A 17,405-nucleotide genomic window follows, 5' to 3' on the forward strand; every position below is an offset into this window, starting at 1 on the left:
TGAGGTTCAGAGAAGCTTCAGCACCCAGTGCAGGGTACCCCAGTTTCCACTCCACACCTCTCCCTCTTCGCACTACAGCAACGGTCTCTCGCTGAAATGCTGGCTAAGGTCATTCTGCAAGAGATGCTTTTAGATCTTAAAAAAAAAAACAATAACCTTTACTAATGACCTGGTAATTGTTTTTATAGCTTCCCAATGAAGTGTGAAGTGTTCTAAGAGATAACGCAGGACAATTTCCTCTGATGGTGAAGTTTTCCAAAGAACAATTGCTTCACTCTTCTGGGCTTTCAGTGCCCTGACTTCCGAGTGATATTGAATGGATGCAGAGCTATAGGTCTGGCAGCTTTGAAAAAGCTGCAGAGGTTGGAAGGCATGTTGGCTCAGCCTTATCCTTAGTTTAAAGCATGAATCCTGTCTTTCTTTTTCACATATGGTCGCATAATTGCATGTGAACGAATAGTAAATGGCTGGCATTTTTCCAGCGCTGACCCTGTGCCATGACCGGGCTCATGACTCAAAGTCACATCACCGTCCATCCAGGGCCCAGGGCAGCACATGGTGAGGGCTCCAGAAATATCTTTGCAATGAGTGAATTATCCATAACAAATATGTGTTGGACCTGCCGCTTTGAGCCCTGATCAAATGCAGTGAAAAATGTACTGACAGAGGGGAAAAAGAATACGTGTTCAGACAACTCGGTCATCGAATTCACATCCAAAAAGCCATTCAAGATCCCAGGAAGGTGAGACAATTTTAATTGAAAACATTCATGATTCTGTCGCCAAAATACCCAAGTCAGGTCACACCTATGACCCAATTGAGTTGCTTTTTATTTGCTTTAGTATGAATCAGAGCATGACGTTCCTTGTAGGATAAGGCCTTCTATGAGGACACTTAGCAATTTCCTTGAAAAGCCTTGCCAATGGTTGCCTCACTTTATTCCCACAACTCTCCCCCTGCAGCAGGCAGGACAGATGTGTTTGTTATGACTGGGAACTGAGGAGGCTTAGATATTCAGCGAGCCGCCGGCAAACCACATACTCACCAAGGGGCAGAAGGATCTAGAACCTGGGATGCTAGCACTAACCGTCCAGTGCTTTCCATCATATCATGGCGTCTTCCCTTGTGACTTGGATGGGCCGAGGGGACGAAGTAGGCATCAGTTGTGTTGCAGTCATTCTTTGGAAAACTTCACCATCAGCTTTTGCGTTGCTAGTGTGCTTTTTATTGGTGTGTTGTTACCCTAAAGTTCATTCGTTCCATTCTCACCTCCTGTTCAGGTACAGTTTCCCCTGGAATAAGAGAGACCATGCCTGGGAGAGTCTCATGTGTTGAACTGGCTTGGCCATGGTGCCTCGTTGTTTGGTCAGATTCCAATCTCTGTGCTGCTGGGAAGGCATTTGTTAAAAATGTGATATTCAGATCAGTAGACTTTGAGTAAAGCAGATTACCCTCCCAAATCTGGGTGGGCCTCTGCCCACCAGTTCAAGCCTTAAGAGAAAAAGCCAAGGTCCCCGGAGATGAAGAAATTCTGCCTCCCACCTCCCCTTGGACTTAAGACTCCTTTAGACTCAAGACTGCAATTTTAATTCCTGCCGGAATTTCCAACCTGACAGCCAGCCCTGCAAATTTTGGACTTGTCAGCCCCCACAATTGTACGAGCCAAATTTTTTCTTTCTTTTTTTTTTTTAAGGATTTTATTTATTTATTTGAGAGAAAGCGAGCATGCACAAGCAGGGATGGGGAGCAGCAGAGGAAGAGGGAGTAGCAGGCTCCTTGTGGAGCGGGGACCTCGACCCGGGGCTTGGTCCCAGGACCCCAGGATCAGGACCTAAGCCAAAGGCAGATGCTTAACTGATTGAGCCACCCAAGTACCCCTGCATGAGCCAATTTATTAAAAAGCCACTCCCCACCCTCTCTCTATACACAGCCACATGTACACATGCTTATTTGCATGTTGATATTTACATTTACTATGTATATACATATTTACATCTTATTGGTCCTCTTTCTCTGGAGAACCTGAACACAAAACCATAGTTATGCCTTTTTGACAGGTATGACGATGAGGACAGCTGCCATTCTTGAGTGTTTCCTATCTTCTCTAGGCAGTTCCTATAACCTTCGCAAGGACTCAAGACGTTGAGCGTTATTCCCCCATCTCACAAATGAAGAAACCAAAGCAAGTTGAAATAAGTGACCCAAGGTCAGAAAGCTAGGCAGTGACAGGGAATGGAGCCAGGTTTCCAGTGCTCGGCACTCAAACATTTCTGGATTCATCTAGTCATCAATTTTTTAAGGTAGTCCAAGAATGCATCAGGGCAAAATTAGGCAACTGGCTGCATTTTTCAGATGTGATATTTTACTCATCGGGAAAGAGCAGTTCACTTGTCAACTATTATTTGTGGTTGTTAAAGTCAAATACATTGAACTAACAGAAACAGGAAACTTCTGTTTCCCCCTTTTCCAAATTCCAGAATCTGTCACCTGATAACTCAAAGACCAAGTTGCATTTGTGTGACAGAAAACAAAAGCCTGTCCCTTTCCAGTTGGTTCTGGGTTTGGAGGTTTGGGACCTGAGGTGAAGCGTGGCAGAGACTGATGATAAATCATCCCAGAGTTTGGGCTTTCTCTTTGCCTGCAACATGGCCCTTAGGAGCACAAGCCAATGTTCCAGAGAGATGGAAAGGAGATGGAGTTTGAGAGAGGCCGCCACCTGTCCCTGCGTGGCACACATACTCAGTGCCATTTCTGCCCCCTCTCTCATGTCCACAGATATGTAAAAACCTCAGGAAAGTCGGCTCTCCATCTTTCTCTGGGAACTTGATGTGAGCTTTGGAAGAAAAAAAAAAAGGCAGGGATCCTCCTTCATATGTGCTTATTTTTAGCTCTTCTCTCTTTTGCAGAATGGCTAACGCCAACTCAAACTATTTCTGCAAAGAGTTGCTGGGGACAAAGTGGAGATGTGGGTAGGCTCCTCGAGCTGGCTCTGAGAAGCAGGTGAGATGCGAGCTAAAGCAATCGCTTTGCAGCCACCTTTGACGTAAGTGCTGGAGATTTCTTCAATTAGCTTAATCCTTTCCTCCTGACGGGCACTTTATAGGAAAGCAAATGCCATAATTATCCTCCCCCATTCTCTCTAATCCCTGTCTGCGTGGCATGCCGACAGATGCTTTTCTGCCTGCCTGCGTTGCCTGCCTCTCCGAGCCTGGTGTCCCGATGAGGCGGGCTGTGTGTGACAGATTGCTAAATCTGGCCTCCTCCATGCAGGGGACTCGGTGTTCAAGTGGCGCCGGCTGCTCGCACCTCCCCTCGGGGCTGTGGCAGGCCTGGCTTGGGGCAGGCCCAGAAAGTTCTGGAGGCCTGCCTTGTGATCAGGAAATCCCTCGCAGAGAAGGACTGCCCTCCGCCGCTGGCAGAGTCTGCCATAGGTGGCGTGCCTTGTTTAGGATTTAAATCTGGGACCCTGCCCAGGCAAAGCTTCTCTCTTCCAGGGAAGAGCATCCAGCCCCAGATGCCAGGGCAAGCACAGGGTAATTGTGTAAAGCCAGGGGGCACTTATCTGGTCCTGCCCTCTAACAGGGGACAGTCTGTGTGCAGACATTTATTCATCTATTAATCTAAAATTTACACCCCTCACACACTTAACATTTCTTTTTTTGAGGCTACTGTTTTGGACCTGGAAACTGCTATTCACTAGAAGTCAGTCCCGCCTCTAACACTCTGTAATGTGTGAGCAAATTTCTGAGCCTCAGTTTCCCCATCAGTCCATTGGTGAGTAACTGCTTCTTTCTTTGCAAAAGCTTTGTGAGGACTGAGTAAAATAGTGAATGCGATGCACCTAGTAGACAGTGGGTACTTAACAAATGTGCTTCAGTTTTTAAAAAAAGATTTTGTTTATTTATTTGACAGAGAGAGATACAGCAAGAGAAGGAACACAAGCAGGGGGAGTGGGAGAGGGAGAAGCAGACTTGCCGCCAAGCAAGGAGCCCAATGCAGGGCTAGATCCCAGGACCCTGGGATTCTGACCAGAGCCGAAGGCAGAAGCTTTATGACTGAGCCACTCAGGTGCCCCATAAATATGTTTCATTAATGGGACTAACTATCATATTAACATTACTGCTGCCACTACTAATGTACACTCCCTTAGTGTTGAAGTTCATTATAATTTTCAAGATAATTTCATATAACCTCTCTTCAGCTGTTTAAAAGTGGATATTATATCCCCCGACTTTTTTTCAGATAAGTTCTGCTAATGCTTGAAATCACTGAGATCAGGGGTTGGCAAACTATGGCCAGTGGACCAAATTTGGCCCACTGTCCGATCTCATAAAGTTTTATTGGAACACAATTGCTTCCACTCAGTCATGCATTGTCTGTGGCCACTCTTATGCTGCAAAGGCAGAGCTGAGAAGTTTAAGCTTAGTTTAGGTCACCTTTGATGGCTTCAAGGCAGAGCCTGTGTGGGGTCTGAAGCTTCTGATTCTACAGCAACTTCTAGTGAGGGATTTCTCTCACTCTTCTCTCCATATAAACATTTCTTGGTACTTATTATATGCTCTTTATCCTACTCATTCCTCTTCTCCCCACAGCCACCCCCACTCTACACGATCAGAACAGAATCTCCTTGGATCCCTGGGGTCTGTGGACTGGGGTGGCTCAGACACTCGGTGCTATCGATCCTGTAGGCAGAGAATCCAGCTCTTGTGGCCCCTTCCTGCTTCCTCCCCTCCCCTGCATGTTCCCCAAGAGCTCGCTCTGTGTGAAGCCCCATCCGGGAAGCTGGGGAGACACCAGTGGATGACAAGTCTTGGCCCGCAAGATGCAGCGGGGAAGAAGAGGATGAGAGAGTAAAGAGATCATGGAAAAGCCCAGTGCCTTATCTGCTGATGCGAAACATTTAGCAGGTCTGGAAAGTGAATGAAGAAGGAATGCAGGGTCCTGGGCATCCAGGTGGCAATCTGGAATTTGTGTTTTGGAGAGGAGGGTAACGGAAGGAATGGGGGACATGGGCTTTAGTGGGAACATCCCGTTGGCCTGCAGACTCTGAGGAAGGCTTCGGAGAAAGGAGGGCAGAGACAGACCCTGTTTAGAGCAGAGCCCAGGAAAGAAGCCCAAGGGCAAGGATGGGGCCATGTCACCAGACCAGGTCTGGCGGTGGCAAGCCTGGAGACAAGGTCATTTAAAGGGCTGCTGTTATAGCTCATGGGGCATCCATGCTGGTCTGAACCAAGATGGAGGAGACAGGGCTGAAGAGGGAGAAGAGCTCAGGAGGAGGAAGTGATAGGTGGGATCGTCCTAGCTGCTGCTGTGGTCTCGACCCTGCTGACTCTGATCAGGTCACACGGGGCAGCTAAACAGGCTGTACGACCCACCCTGGGGCAGACCCTGGACCTGGAGGATTATAGAATGGGAAATATAAGGTTCTAATTTAAGTACGTACCCCTGTGAGGAATGAGATCCTAAGGCAGGCTATGGATCAGCCAGTGGAAGAGGGTAGGAATGGGAGGCAGAAGAGCACAGGTAGGAACAATGTTCTAGAAGTGCTGTCGGGAGATGAAGGTGTTGTAACGCCTGTTCTCTCCCTCAGGAGTGAAAGGGAGAGGTGGCAAGTGGCCAAAGGTAGGCTGGACCCACCTACCACCTGGCAGTCTGCTGTGTTAGCATACAACTCTCTGTGCGTGCGTGTGCACTCACATACATGTTAGGTAGGAGGGAAAGGCTTGTGGGAGACAACCCTGGAAGGGACACATATGAGAAGGTTGCATGTTTTGCCCAGCGGGTCAGGGAACTATCAACCTCGTCACTCACCTCCTCTTTTCTGTGTGGAGATGTTCAGGTCTAGAAAGAATTCACTCTCAGAGAAATGAAGATAAGAAGCAGCAACAAACAGCACCACAGGCATAAAGGAGAAGAATTGCTCGTATCTCTGCATCCCACATCCTGAAGAGAATCTAATATTTGTCCCATCCAAGCATCTGAAAATGCAGGCAGGAGTGACACGACGTAGATGCCGATCATGCAGTTTTGAATGAGTTTGTGTTTGAGGCTGTGATAGCCCCAGAGGACTCCCGGGTAAGTTATCTATAGTTGGAACATTGCGTATACTGTATTTGCATCAAAACAGGGCCCACTTCCAAGGAGATATTATGTTTTACCCATCAATAAAGCTTGATTTTTATGGGTGTTTAAAATCACACTATCAAGAGCCATGGGCATAATGGGTAAGTGTTGAATGGGCTCCAGGAATGGGTCTGCCAATGGCCATCATCTTCATGAGCTCCAATGCCCTAAAATATTGCCCTTGAGGTTCTTTCCAGAAAGACCAGCGTTGTCAATTTTTCAGTGTATCCTGAGATAAGAAAGAATCTTCTGAAGATTGCAGAGCATTTGGGGAAGGATCGTGCACAGCACTCAGGGGCAGCCTGCGGAAACTCTTTAACATGGGGCTGCCTTAATCAGTGATGACTTCTACTTCACCTCCTTGCTGCCAATCCTCTTCTTTTCTCTCTTATCATTAACATAGTCTGTGACATGGATGCAGTACAAAGCCTAACGTTAAGGTCCAGTCTTATGTGCTGTCTTGACATCCGGTGGAATTGCGAGGGCCTCCAATGCTCTCACCCCCAATTCTCCTTCTCCTTCTGCTCCTGCAGATAAGGTCCCCTGGAAAAACAACCTTCCTTATTAAAAGAACCAGGTGTATCCCTGAGCACCGGGTTTCAGTTCTTGACTAGCATGCAAAATTATTAAAATAAGCCAATCATGCCTCCCCAGAGCAACCAGGGGGCACACCATTCTTTTGATACTGCAGAGCCTGGCCATGTTGTCCACTATGTCCCCCAGTGCAACCCTCTTGTGGCCCTGCTACTCTGGTTTTTAGGTGTGCGACTTGGGCAAATTATTCTAACTTTTCTGAGCCCAAGTGCCCTCAAGCATAGTGCAGGATGTCCCTTATGGGTTGCTGGAAAGAATAAGTGGGATAATTTATTCAACCCCTCTTTACTGAGGACCTACTAGGGGCCAGGAACAGGGATTGTAGCAATGAAGAAACCAAACAGAGTTTCTATCCACATAGATCTAATACTCCAATGGAGGACACAAACAACAAGCATTTAAAAATCAGTGAGATGGGTATAGACAGTGTAAAGTGCCATGAAGAAAATAATTCATCAAGCCACGGGATAGAGATGGCAAATGCTGAACCAAGGAAGGGAGAGGGATATTAGATATGGGTACATGGAGGCTCCCCTGGAGTGGGAACATTAGTGCCAAAACCTGAGGATGAGAAGTCAGCCACTAGAAGATTTGGGGGACAGCTGTTCGAGGCTAAGGGGACATTAAATGCAAATATGCTGAGGTGAGAGTGAGATGGGCTGTTGTAGCAACACCAGCAAAATCAGTGTGGAGCAAGTATAAGTGGGGGGAGGGGCACAGTACTGAAGGGATAGCAGGTGCCTTCCCCCGGAAGCCATCCAAAGTCAAAGTCTGGCCATGGCCTCCACTGGGATACATCTTAGGAAAACAGAGGCTCTGTGATTCGGCACCACCAGGGTCACAAAGGAGGGAGCCAGAAAGAAGTGGGGAGGCTTTCCTGCCCAAGCCACTGAAAGGTCTGACTGGTGGGTATTTTTAAAGAAATGAAGCCCTTCCAGAGGTCAGAAAATAAAGAGAACAACTAGACCAAGCTTGGATAAATAGAGGTCCTGCTGGAAGCTGCTTTAGTGAATAATTAATATCCACTTGAAACCAGCACCTCAATGGATGGAAACACCAAACTTCTTTGAGTAGTTATTTCTGAAGTGCTAGGGGAAAGTTGGCTTTCTCCAGTGCTCGGGTGGTCTCGGATCTCCCAGGATTTGTATCCCACCTCCAGTACTTGCTAGATACACAGAGCTTGGATAAAATATTTCGGTGGGATAAACATCATGTTCTTCAGGATTGAAATGGAAATAAAGATGATGATGAGGCTGATGATGATAGCAAAACCCGTCTTTGAGGGCTGCTGGAAAGGTTAATTGAGAGAATCCTTGGAAAACTCTTAGCATACCCTTTGTTGCTCTGATGAGAGTCTACAAGATGAATACATTCAATGTTTTCTAAAATATTGGTCCATTACTTGCTTTCTCAACATAAAGGAAAAGTTACAGTTGACTTGGTTTGAGTTGGTACATTCTGAATTATCAGGTTATTATTAAAAAGGTTTTTCTATTGGTCATCTGCTCAGTGCTCTCTCACAGTGAGGGAATTTACCCAGACTGTATTTTGGATAGCAACCATTAAAGTTTCTTAGAGAATTTTTTTTTTATGTTAGATATAATACAGCTTCACTATAGAAATCAGAAAATATACTGACAGTATTCAGAAGAAAATCAAAACCACCTGTAATTTCGTGCTCCTAATCTTGTCACTGACATTTTTTCTTCTAGCTTTTTCTCTATGCATCTTTGAACATAATTTATATCTTATAGTATTATTTTTGTCCTATTTTGTAGTTTATGCATATTTGCATATATCATGAAAGATTTCCATAAACATTTTGAAATGGTTACATAATATTCTATTATCTGGATTTACCATTACAACCTTTTATTATATCACATAGTATAAATAATACTGGGATAGCAAATAAACACCTCTGATGCCCAACTCCACAGATCTGGATCCTTTATAAAAAAAATAATAATTTATTTGATGAGTTTCACAATAAAGACCATTGCTGCCTTATGTGGGGAGGGAAATACTACAGGTATTGTAGAGTTTGGTAAACCGTGACTAGTCGGCCAACTCCAGCCAGCTTGTTTTTATAAATAAAGTTTTATTAGAACACAGCCATGCTTATTTGCTTCCATATCGTTTATGGCTGGTTTCATGCTGCCAGGACAGAGTTGAGTACTTTAGCCTTGCCAAACCCAAAATATTTACTACCTGATTCTTTACAAAAAAAATTTGGCCAACTACTGGTATTAGAATGGAAGAGAGCTCAGGCTTTCTCATTCGAACACCAACAATCCTAAACCACGCATTTTTAAATAATAATATTTTTAAAATGTTTTTCTTTAATTCATATTAAAAAACAGAGGAAAATGAACATAAATAATAAAAACGAACATGATGAAAATGAACATAAAATAATAAAATAGCTGAAATCAAACACGTCTCCAAAAGCTGACTCTTTGTGGAAGAGTGGATGGAGTAGGAGTAGGAGTCAGTACTCTTACTCCATCCACCCTTCCTTCCACTGTATATTTCAGAATCTTAGCCTGGATTGGGCAAAGCTTGATAGCAGAAGCTCAAGAACAGACTTAGGTATATAAGGAAAATTTTCATAATAAAGTGGGCACCAAAAATCAGCTTGGAAGAGAAGGATTGCTCTGCCTATAGTGTTGGCGTATGGTGTGAGGTAGGAATCAGATTCACATTATATTATGAAGATTAAGACCTGAATATGCAAGGTAAGCTGATGAAGTAGGGTTCTTAACATTGACCCTTTTGTTAATCTGAGGAAACCGATGGACTCCTTGGAATGTTTTTAAATACATATAGGGAACTAGACAGAATTACTAAGGAAACCAATTTTGTAGAAATGCAGACATTTAAAAACTTGTGGAATAAAATGTATGCTTCTTTATGAAAGCATTAACTTATAAGCTCCAGTAGTAAATCTAATAACTGTGGCAATTTTGAAATAGTGATGAGCATAAGCAAAATTTTGAGGTATCCAAAACAACTGTCACATAAGGTGAAGATATACTTAGTTTATTCCAAGTTCACTGACACTTTGAATTTTAGGTTAATGCCCTCCGGGTCAAAAACCTCTTTCACAGAGCTGATAGAATTGGGGAAGATTATTTTTGTGTTCTTTTAGCCTAGGGAAGAACTTCTTATAGTGGCCCCCTAACACACAAAGAATTGATGAATCTGTCTGCATTAAAATTCAGAAGTTTTATTCAGTAAAGCTCACTAGACTTTAAGAAGGGGACAGGCTGAGAGAAAACTTCTGCAACTTCCAAAACCAGCAAGCGTTTAACATCTAGAACATACAAGGAGCTTCTGTAAATCAATAAGAAAAAGACAGGGAAACCAGTAGTATATGGGTAAAAAATACAGACAGCTCCCAGAAGGGAAAATCTTGAATGTGTCATAAGCATATAATGAGAGACTCAACCTCTCTGAAATAAATAATCCGAAGATTAAAACATCAGTGGAATAGAGACTACTGTGCACCCTCCCATTTTCCATAAATAAAAAGCCTATTACCACCAAGTGTTGTCAAGGATGTGGGAAAAGGAGAACCCTCACGCATCATTGACAAGATATAAACTTTTATAACCATCTGAGAAGAGTCCAGTGATACAGAAACAAAGGAGCACGTGTCTTATGACTCAGTTCTCCTACACTGAGTGTAGGAACAGGGGAGTCTGGCATATTGTTTCCTAAGTGAACACATATGAAGATCTATGTTTTTTTTTTTTTAAAGGTTTTACCTATTTATTTGACAGAGAGAGATAGAGATAGAGTGTAAGTGGGGGTGGGGGGAGGGAAGGAGAGGGATAAGCAGGTTCCCTGCTGAGCAGGGAGCCTGATGCAGGGCTTGATCCCAGGACCATGAGATCATGATCTGCGCCGAAGGCAGACACTTAACCGACTGAGCCACCCAGGTGTCCCCACATACGAGGCTCTTGATCTCAATGTTGGCAGTGTTGGTGGATACTCGAGGCAACTTGATAGAAAAGTGGAAGGTGCATACTAATGGATGTATACAATGGAGCATATTCAGCCATAGGTGAAATGTCCTGCACACATACAACAGCCCAGATATACCCTTGACTCACAGTATTGCATGTAGTATCGCATGTGAAAAGTAAGAACACCAAGAGATTTATGCACAACTCTCTTTTGTAAGTTAAAAACACATACACACAGAAAACACTATTTATTTTATAAAGTACCCGTATCTGGGGATTGAATATACAGACAGTGGCTGGACCTTATATAAAAATAGAGCTCTGACCCACAACTTGCAGCCGCCTGCCCAAGAAACCAAACCCTTATCTCTAATCACCAGCCCCAGAAGCCAGCCTGCTGGGTCATTCCTGCAGGAAGTCAGGCTTCTAACTGATCCAGAAGCTAAACAGTAGCTTCTGACCCAAAACAGCCTGGGCTTTGTTAATAACTGATAGCTTCTCTAATATTTGTCCCCACTTAAACTTAAGATACCAGTCAGAGAAAGCCAAACCCATCACATAGGGATGCTTTGCTTTAAGTTAGCCTACCTCCAGCTTTGGCCAACAGCCTCCAATAAGGACATACATGAAACCTTTCCCCTTCCCATGATGAAACATTCCCACTCCTCTGCCTGTCTTTGTGTCTCTGCCAGAATGCAAGTGACAGTGGCTGACTCCTTTGTTAATAGCAAACTTGGAATAAATAGCCTTTGCTTATTCTCACTTGGTTGGCCTTTGTTTATTTCCATGATTTCCAAAGATCTGTTGGGCGCAGTTGAGTGGTACGGTGCCCCTTGTGCAGTGGGAGTGAACTGGAATGCAGATCAGAGCTGTGCATGGATCCCAGCAGACTCTGTGCCACAAATGTGGAGGAAGTGATTAACAGAACTTTCCATGAGAAGGTCCATGAAAAATAAAAAAAAGACATTTAAAAAATTAGTGGATTTTAATTTCTTTCTGCGTGGTACCTTTCTCTTTTACAGTCTCTTCTACTATCTGCTTCTAGGCTTTCCTCTGCTTGGGCTTGGGGACTAAGTATCCAGATCATTCTTCAGCCAGATGGAGATGGTCAAGGTATACAAGGAAGTGGCAATCATCCCTGGCTTCTCCAGACCCTTGGTGTAGGCGCCCCATCAAGGCCCCTGCCACACCTGACCATCTCTAAGAAACCTTCCTGCCCTTGCAAAGGCAGAAGGGGTCTTGAATCCCATTTTATTTTATTTTTATTTTTTTAAACCTACGGCCCGGGTTTTATCTCTGTTAGAGCATAGTTTACAGTTAGGGTCCTCCTTAGCCACTCCAATGCAGGAGATTAAAGGAGAAAATAGCCCCAATGATTTCATCTCTCTCTTTTTCAGTGAAAATTACTTTTATAAACTATTAAGTCTTCTGTGAAGGTTATAGTAGAGGACTGAGGCTCAGTTTAGCCCACTTATTAAGATATAGGCTACCTAGCCCCAATAGAAAAAATAAACAAACAATGAGTAGTTTACTTGGATTTATGCACAGTTTGTCTAATCAATCAATCTGTAAACATTATGCAAATGTGTGTAAACCCAAACCTAGCCCAGCCGGTACATATGCATTGTTATGTAAACGATCAATCTTGTTAATGCAAATATTAATATAAACCTGACATTAAACGCAAGTTTACACAGCCTTGCTGGTTGAAGGCAGCTTGATTTACATTGAAATGTAAATAGCAGTAGTGCTCTTTTTGGGGCTTTGGAAAACAGACTGACTAGAGTTCACTGGGTGGCCTGTCCCCATCAGGTTCCCCAGACCAACACCTTCCTTCAAGGCATCTCAGGAGGAATTTGGAGAGAATCTGGATGACGACGCTTGGGTCCCTACTGGTGTCCTCGTTTTTTTATATCCTAGCTTCTCCTGGCTCCTTTAGGATCCCAGGGCCCCAGTCTCCAAATCAGTGATGCGGGGAGAGACATTCACCACCTTACACTCTCTCATGAATTGAGGGCTTGAAAGTGAGCTCTTGTGCCAACAAGACTGGCTATCAGCGGACCCACTGGGCAGCTCTGTGCAGGACCGGTCTCCCTTTGCTCTGCTTACCTCCTTCCCTGGGCTGGCTTCTTATGTTTCTCGTCTGTTTTAAGTGTCACCTCACCTCTTCGGACAGAACTTCCTTGATATTCTCAGTAGGTTTTCTCCTCCAGGGTTCCCTAGGAGAGCTCCCTGCACATCTCATTCATGATGCTTTCCTCAGTGTGTCATGACATGTTTACTGTGGTCCATTCTCCCTACCTATGAGCTTCACGGGGTCAGAGCTATGCTTGTTTTGTTCATCACGTCATCCTCACTGCCAGGCCCATGAGATGTGCTTGGAAAAATTCTGTTGGATGGATGGACTGTTGGACCAACTGACACACATACTCTGTAGCCTTGTTGCTTAGCACAAAGATCCGCCTTCCAATACTCACCTGGTTCTGTCTTTTCTTTTACGATCTGGGTCCTGCCCTGAATACACTGATAATTTGCCTGACGTCCCCTGCTGCTTCAGCACCTTCTGTCAGAGCTGGATTCTGGTCTCTGAGCTCCCTCCACGGCGTGATAATAACAGTAGGATGCAAAGTAGCTGGCATATATTCACCACGTACTAGGTTCCAGGTATTACTTTGGGTGCCTTATACCCATCATCTCATCTGAACGTTAATCTTCAAAGCATATTTTCAAAAGATCAAGCCTTTAACAAGGGCTTGGGCGGGGGCAGTGTCGAGTCCAACCCAGAGTCTAGATTGGAAGTTGTCTAGGTCTGAGTCCAAATCCTGACTTTACTAGCTATGAATTTTGGAAAACGTATTTACTGATGGGGGGCAGTGAACATTTCTTTCCTGGGGTTGTGGTGACAACTGAGTGGGATTCAGAGTCTAGCATGAGAATTTCACAGGTATTTGTAATTATTTCCGGCTCTTATACAAAAGTTCAGACATCTAGACCAAGGACTGCATTTTTTCTGCTTGATCCCTTTGTCTCCTTTGTCCTCTTTGAGCCCGTGGTTGCTGTCAGCACTCTTCTCACCCAGTATGCCTTCTAGTAGAGAATTTGCACAGGATGCACCTTATGGTGTCTCTGCTGAGATCAACCACCCCAACATGAGACTGAGGAAGTTAATGACCCAGATCCCTGTGGAAGTGAAAGAAAGAGGCGCTAAAAAGACGTGGAACTCTTACATATGCCCATCAGTCCTAACCCTAAGGGCCCTGAAATGAAGGGAGTGCATCTGGGCTCTGCAAGGCACAGCTGGTTGGTTGCTACTTGCAGCCAGAGCCTATCTACTTCTGAGTAAGTCTGTTTACGTCTGACTCTCTGCAGAGAGCGAGCGGGTCCTGTGTCTTACTCATCAGCAGCCAACATGGTGACTGCACTTGGTGGGTGTCTGATCAACTTGCTGAATGAATATTCCCTTTCCAAACACTCTCGCCCAGATTTATTGGACTTCAACCTTTTTAGGGCACTGTTTGGAGTGCCCTTTTTAGGGCACTTTTAATACTGTCTTTGATCTTCCTTTGGGCTGGACTTGGGGGTGTGATGGGAAGAAGATCACCCAAATGTAATTTCTCCTAGGTTCTCTACATACATCTCCAGGCACTGTTTGCCTGAACACCGCCTGCTGCCGGAGAGGCTCTGTCCTTGGCCAGATGGAGCTCCATGCCAGCGACTGAACCCCAATCATTAATAGCAGCTGCAGACCCCAGGAGCTCCCTGCAAAAGCAGGAATGCCAGTTGCAATGAGAAACTTTCCACTGCCTACAACTAAAGGGAGAGAAACTACACTGGAATGTGAAGGTGGGGCCGAAATGTTTCTCTTATATATTGTTAACAACTAACACCTTCATTTGAACTGGGCTTTGGAATTGATAAAATGCTCTTGTATCATCTCATTTGCTTGTCTCCAATTTGCAGATGGAGAAACTGCTCTGAGACAGGCCACAATAGCATCTGGAACCTCCTGTGATCAGCTGCCAGGATCCTTTAATGAGAGGTTGTGTGTTCCTTGATGTCTCCTGGGAGTCGCTCAAGGTAAGTAAGGAACTTGGGGCGGTCGGCTAGATGACCCCTAGCTGAGTGACTGTAATTGTTCTTACCGTTATGGGCTCACAAACCTTTTTTTTTTTTTTTTTAAATTTTAAGAGAAAGGAGATGTTAGCCAAGATGGGATTTTCCCAAAAGAATTCTTTAGAAAAGTGCCAGAACCTTTACCTTCCACCTTGACAGTCCCCAGAGACAAACTGAAAGGACCTCGCTTAATGTCTCATCCGAAGGGTATTTGCAATGCTGGCTTCATCATTCAAAGCAGGAAAGGCCTTTGTCATGGTCAGATGGCTTTAATGTGTTCTGAATGCTACATAAATTCAAACTTGATGGCTCATTTATTTGTTGGATTGAAGTTTTATACAATAAACTAAGCCTTGGTATTTACTAATAACTTGTGCACTGCCCTTTGTTTGTTTAGAACAGCCAAAAGGCAAAGAAGTTGACCGAGTCCCTCATGGCCAATATGGTGTTCAGATCCTGGCATTTCCTGGGACGCTTTATGGATTGGTGGGGGGACGGGAAGAGGGCTGTTTGCAGAGGGAGAGAGGGGCGCTGTGGGGAAAGGAGGAGAGGGGAAACATTGTAGGGTATGTGTTTTATTCCAGACAAATTTGACATAGTCCCACCACCCATGCTTCAGTTGCTGAATTCAGTGAGCTGGGAATTCAGAACTTGGAGTGACAGGCCAGGCTTGGCTAGTGACTTGTGGCATGACCTTGGAAAATTCATTTTTCCCTGCTGTGTTTTGCTGTCTCACTTTGGAAAAAAAAAAAGAAAGAAAGAAAAGCTTATAATAAATTCTATTCATTGTTCAAGGTGAGTGTCCTTAAACTACTCTCCTTCAGGAGATCTTTGCTCTTTACCTCTACCCCTCCCACAAAAATTTCTCTTTTTCTCAGAATCCGAGACATATCATTTGTCCTATGTCTTAGGGGCAAGAACCCAGTCTTTGGTGTGTGACTGAGCCAAGTGTGAGTTGTAACTCGGCCACTCATCTCAACTCAAACAAGTTAGGGAATGGTTTTGAGTTCCCATTTCTTTTTCTATAACATGGGAATAATGGCTTATATCTTGTCATGTTATAAGAAGTACAGAATTGGACACATGTGAGGTCCTCAGCTCCGTGCCTGGCATTTACAAAGTACTCCTTACAAATGGGAGCAATTTTCATTCCAGCCTCATATTTTGGGGTTCCAGAATAGATTGTAAGCTCCCTGGGGAAAGGGACCAGCTGGTTTTCTGAAGACACAGCATCCAACCCCTGGAGATTTTTCTGTAGTATTTTCCATGACCACAGATGTTCACAGCCTACTTCTCAGAGACAGATAATGTGACTTCCTCTCAGAGGACTCTCTGAGAGCAGCAACATCTTTCAGTTCATTTCAAGAGTAAGAACGAGTTCTGGGAATGACACAAGTGGGCAAAATCTGAAAGGCTCTACATTTCCATGGCTGAGGAAAGAAATTCCTGTTAAAATTGTATCAAAGGCTTTGCTTTTAGCACCTCCTCATTTCCAGACAACTACATTCTTCTTCCACTCTCACTCATAGGTTCCACCAGGGGCTCATAGATGGGATAGGTTCTGGCCCTGAAAGAATAATGGCTTGCTGGACTAGAGCTGCAAGTCATTGTCACTGGTGTCTCACGGCCTCCTGGAGGCTGGTGCCTGACTGGGGCCTGACCTAAGGCTTGCTGCTCCTGAATTCCTTTACTTTCTGCTGTAGCTGACACTGGCAAGTCGTTCCTCCTCTTCTATGTTGGAGGAGTCTTAATTTTTCCAGTCTGTACATCTCTTCCAAGTCATTCAGAGGAGTTCAGATTAGTCTAAGCCAATTTTGATAGCCCCATTCCCCAAATTCAGCCAGTGAGAATAGGACTTCTGAGTAAGATTTCCTAACTCTAAAAAAGGGATAGAAGAGATACCAAGAAGAACGGGTTCCCTGTGTTATCAGGATTCTCCAGAGAACCAATACGATATATGTGTGTGTGTGTGTGTGTGTGTGTGTGTGTGTGTGTGTGTGAGTGTGTGTGTCTATTTACCATAAGGAATTGGCTCACATGTTTATGGAGAAGGGCAAGTTTTGAGATCTGTGTGGTGGGTCAGCAAGTTGGAGATCCAAGAGAGCATATAGTTTAGTTCCAGTCTGAGTCTGAGGTTTGGAGAGCCAGGAGTCGATAGTGAAGTTCAAGTCTGAAGGTCAGCAGGACCAAGATCTAATAAAAAGCTACTGTTTCTGTTTGAATCTGAAGGGGGGGAAAGGCTGATGTCTCATTTTGAAGGTGGTCAGGGAGAAGAATTCTCTCTTACCTGGGGAGAGGGTGAGCCTTTGTGTGCCTTGTGTTCCTTCAACTGATTAGATGAGTCTCTCCCACATTAAAGAAGACAATCTGCTTTACTCAAACTATTCATTTCAATGTTAATCTCATCCAAATACACCTTCACAGAAATACCCCGAATAATGTTCAACCAGATATCTGGGCATGCTGTGGCTTAGTCACACTGACACATAAAATTAGCCATCACATTCCCTTTCTGACTTGGTATAGGTCATTATTTGACCTATACATTCCTAAAAGGTATGTTGAAGATCTAACCCTTGATACTTTAGCAGGTGACCTTATTTG

General features: G+C 44.3%; 2 long non-coding RNA genes across 4 annotated transcripts; both read left to right on the top strand.

Moving 5' to 3' along the window:
* Positions 1-2,903: 2,903 nt before the first annotated feature.
* LOC106006854 lies at positions 2,904-3,969 on the top strand. Its single transcript, XR_001181156.2, has 3 exons — positions 2,904-3,000; positions 3,665-3,774; positions 3,913-3,969. It is a non-coding gene; the product is annotated as an uncharacterized LOC106006854 (long non-coding RNA).
* Positions 3,970-4,420: 451 nt separating this feature from the next.
* On the top strand, positions 4,421-15,590 carry LOC101689253. Of its 3 annotated transcripts, none has more exons than XR_006605853.1 (4): positions 4,421-6,075; positions 14,310-14,531; positions 14,649-14,765; positions 14,877-15,164. It is a non-coding gene; the product is annotated as an uncharacterized LOC101689253 (long non-coding RNA). The 3 variants fall into 3 exon arrangements; XR_006605855.1 differs by lacking the exons at positions 4,421-6,075; positions 14,877-15,164 and adding exons at positions 14,021-14,113; positions 15,386-15,590; XR_006605852.1 differs by lacking the exon at positions 4,421-6,075 and adding an exon at positions 14,021-14,113.
* Positions 15,591-17,405: the final 1,815 nt, after the last annotated feature.

This window comes from Mustela putorius, unplaced genomic scaffold (assembly GCF_011764305.1).
Source record: "Mustela putorius furo isolate JIRA1106 unplaced genomic scaffold, ASM1176430v1.1 tig00000083_pilon_pilon_pilon, whole genome shotgun sequence".
In the NCBI taxonomy this organism is placed as follows: Eukaryota; Metazoa; Chordata; class Mammalia; order Carnivora; family Mustelidae; genus Mustela; species Mustela putorius.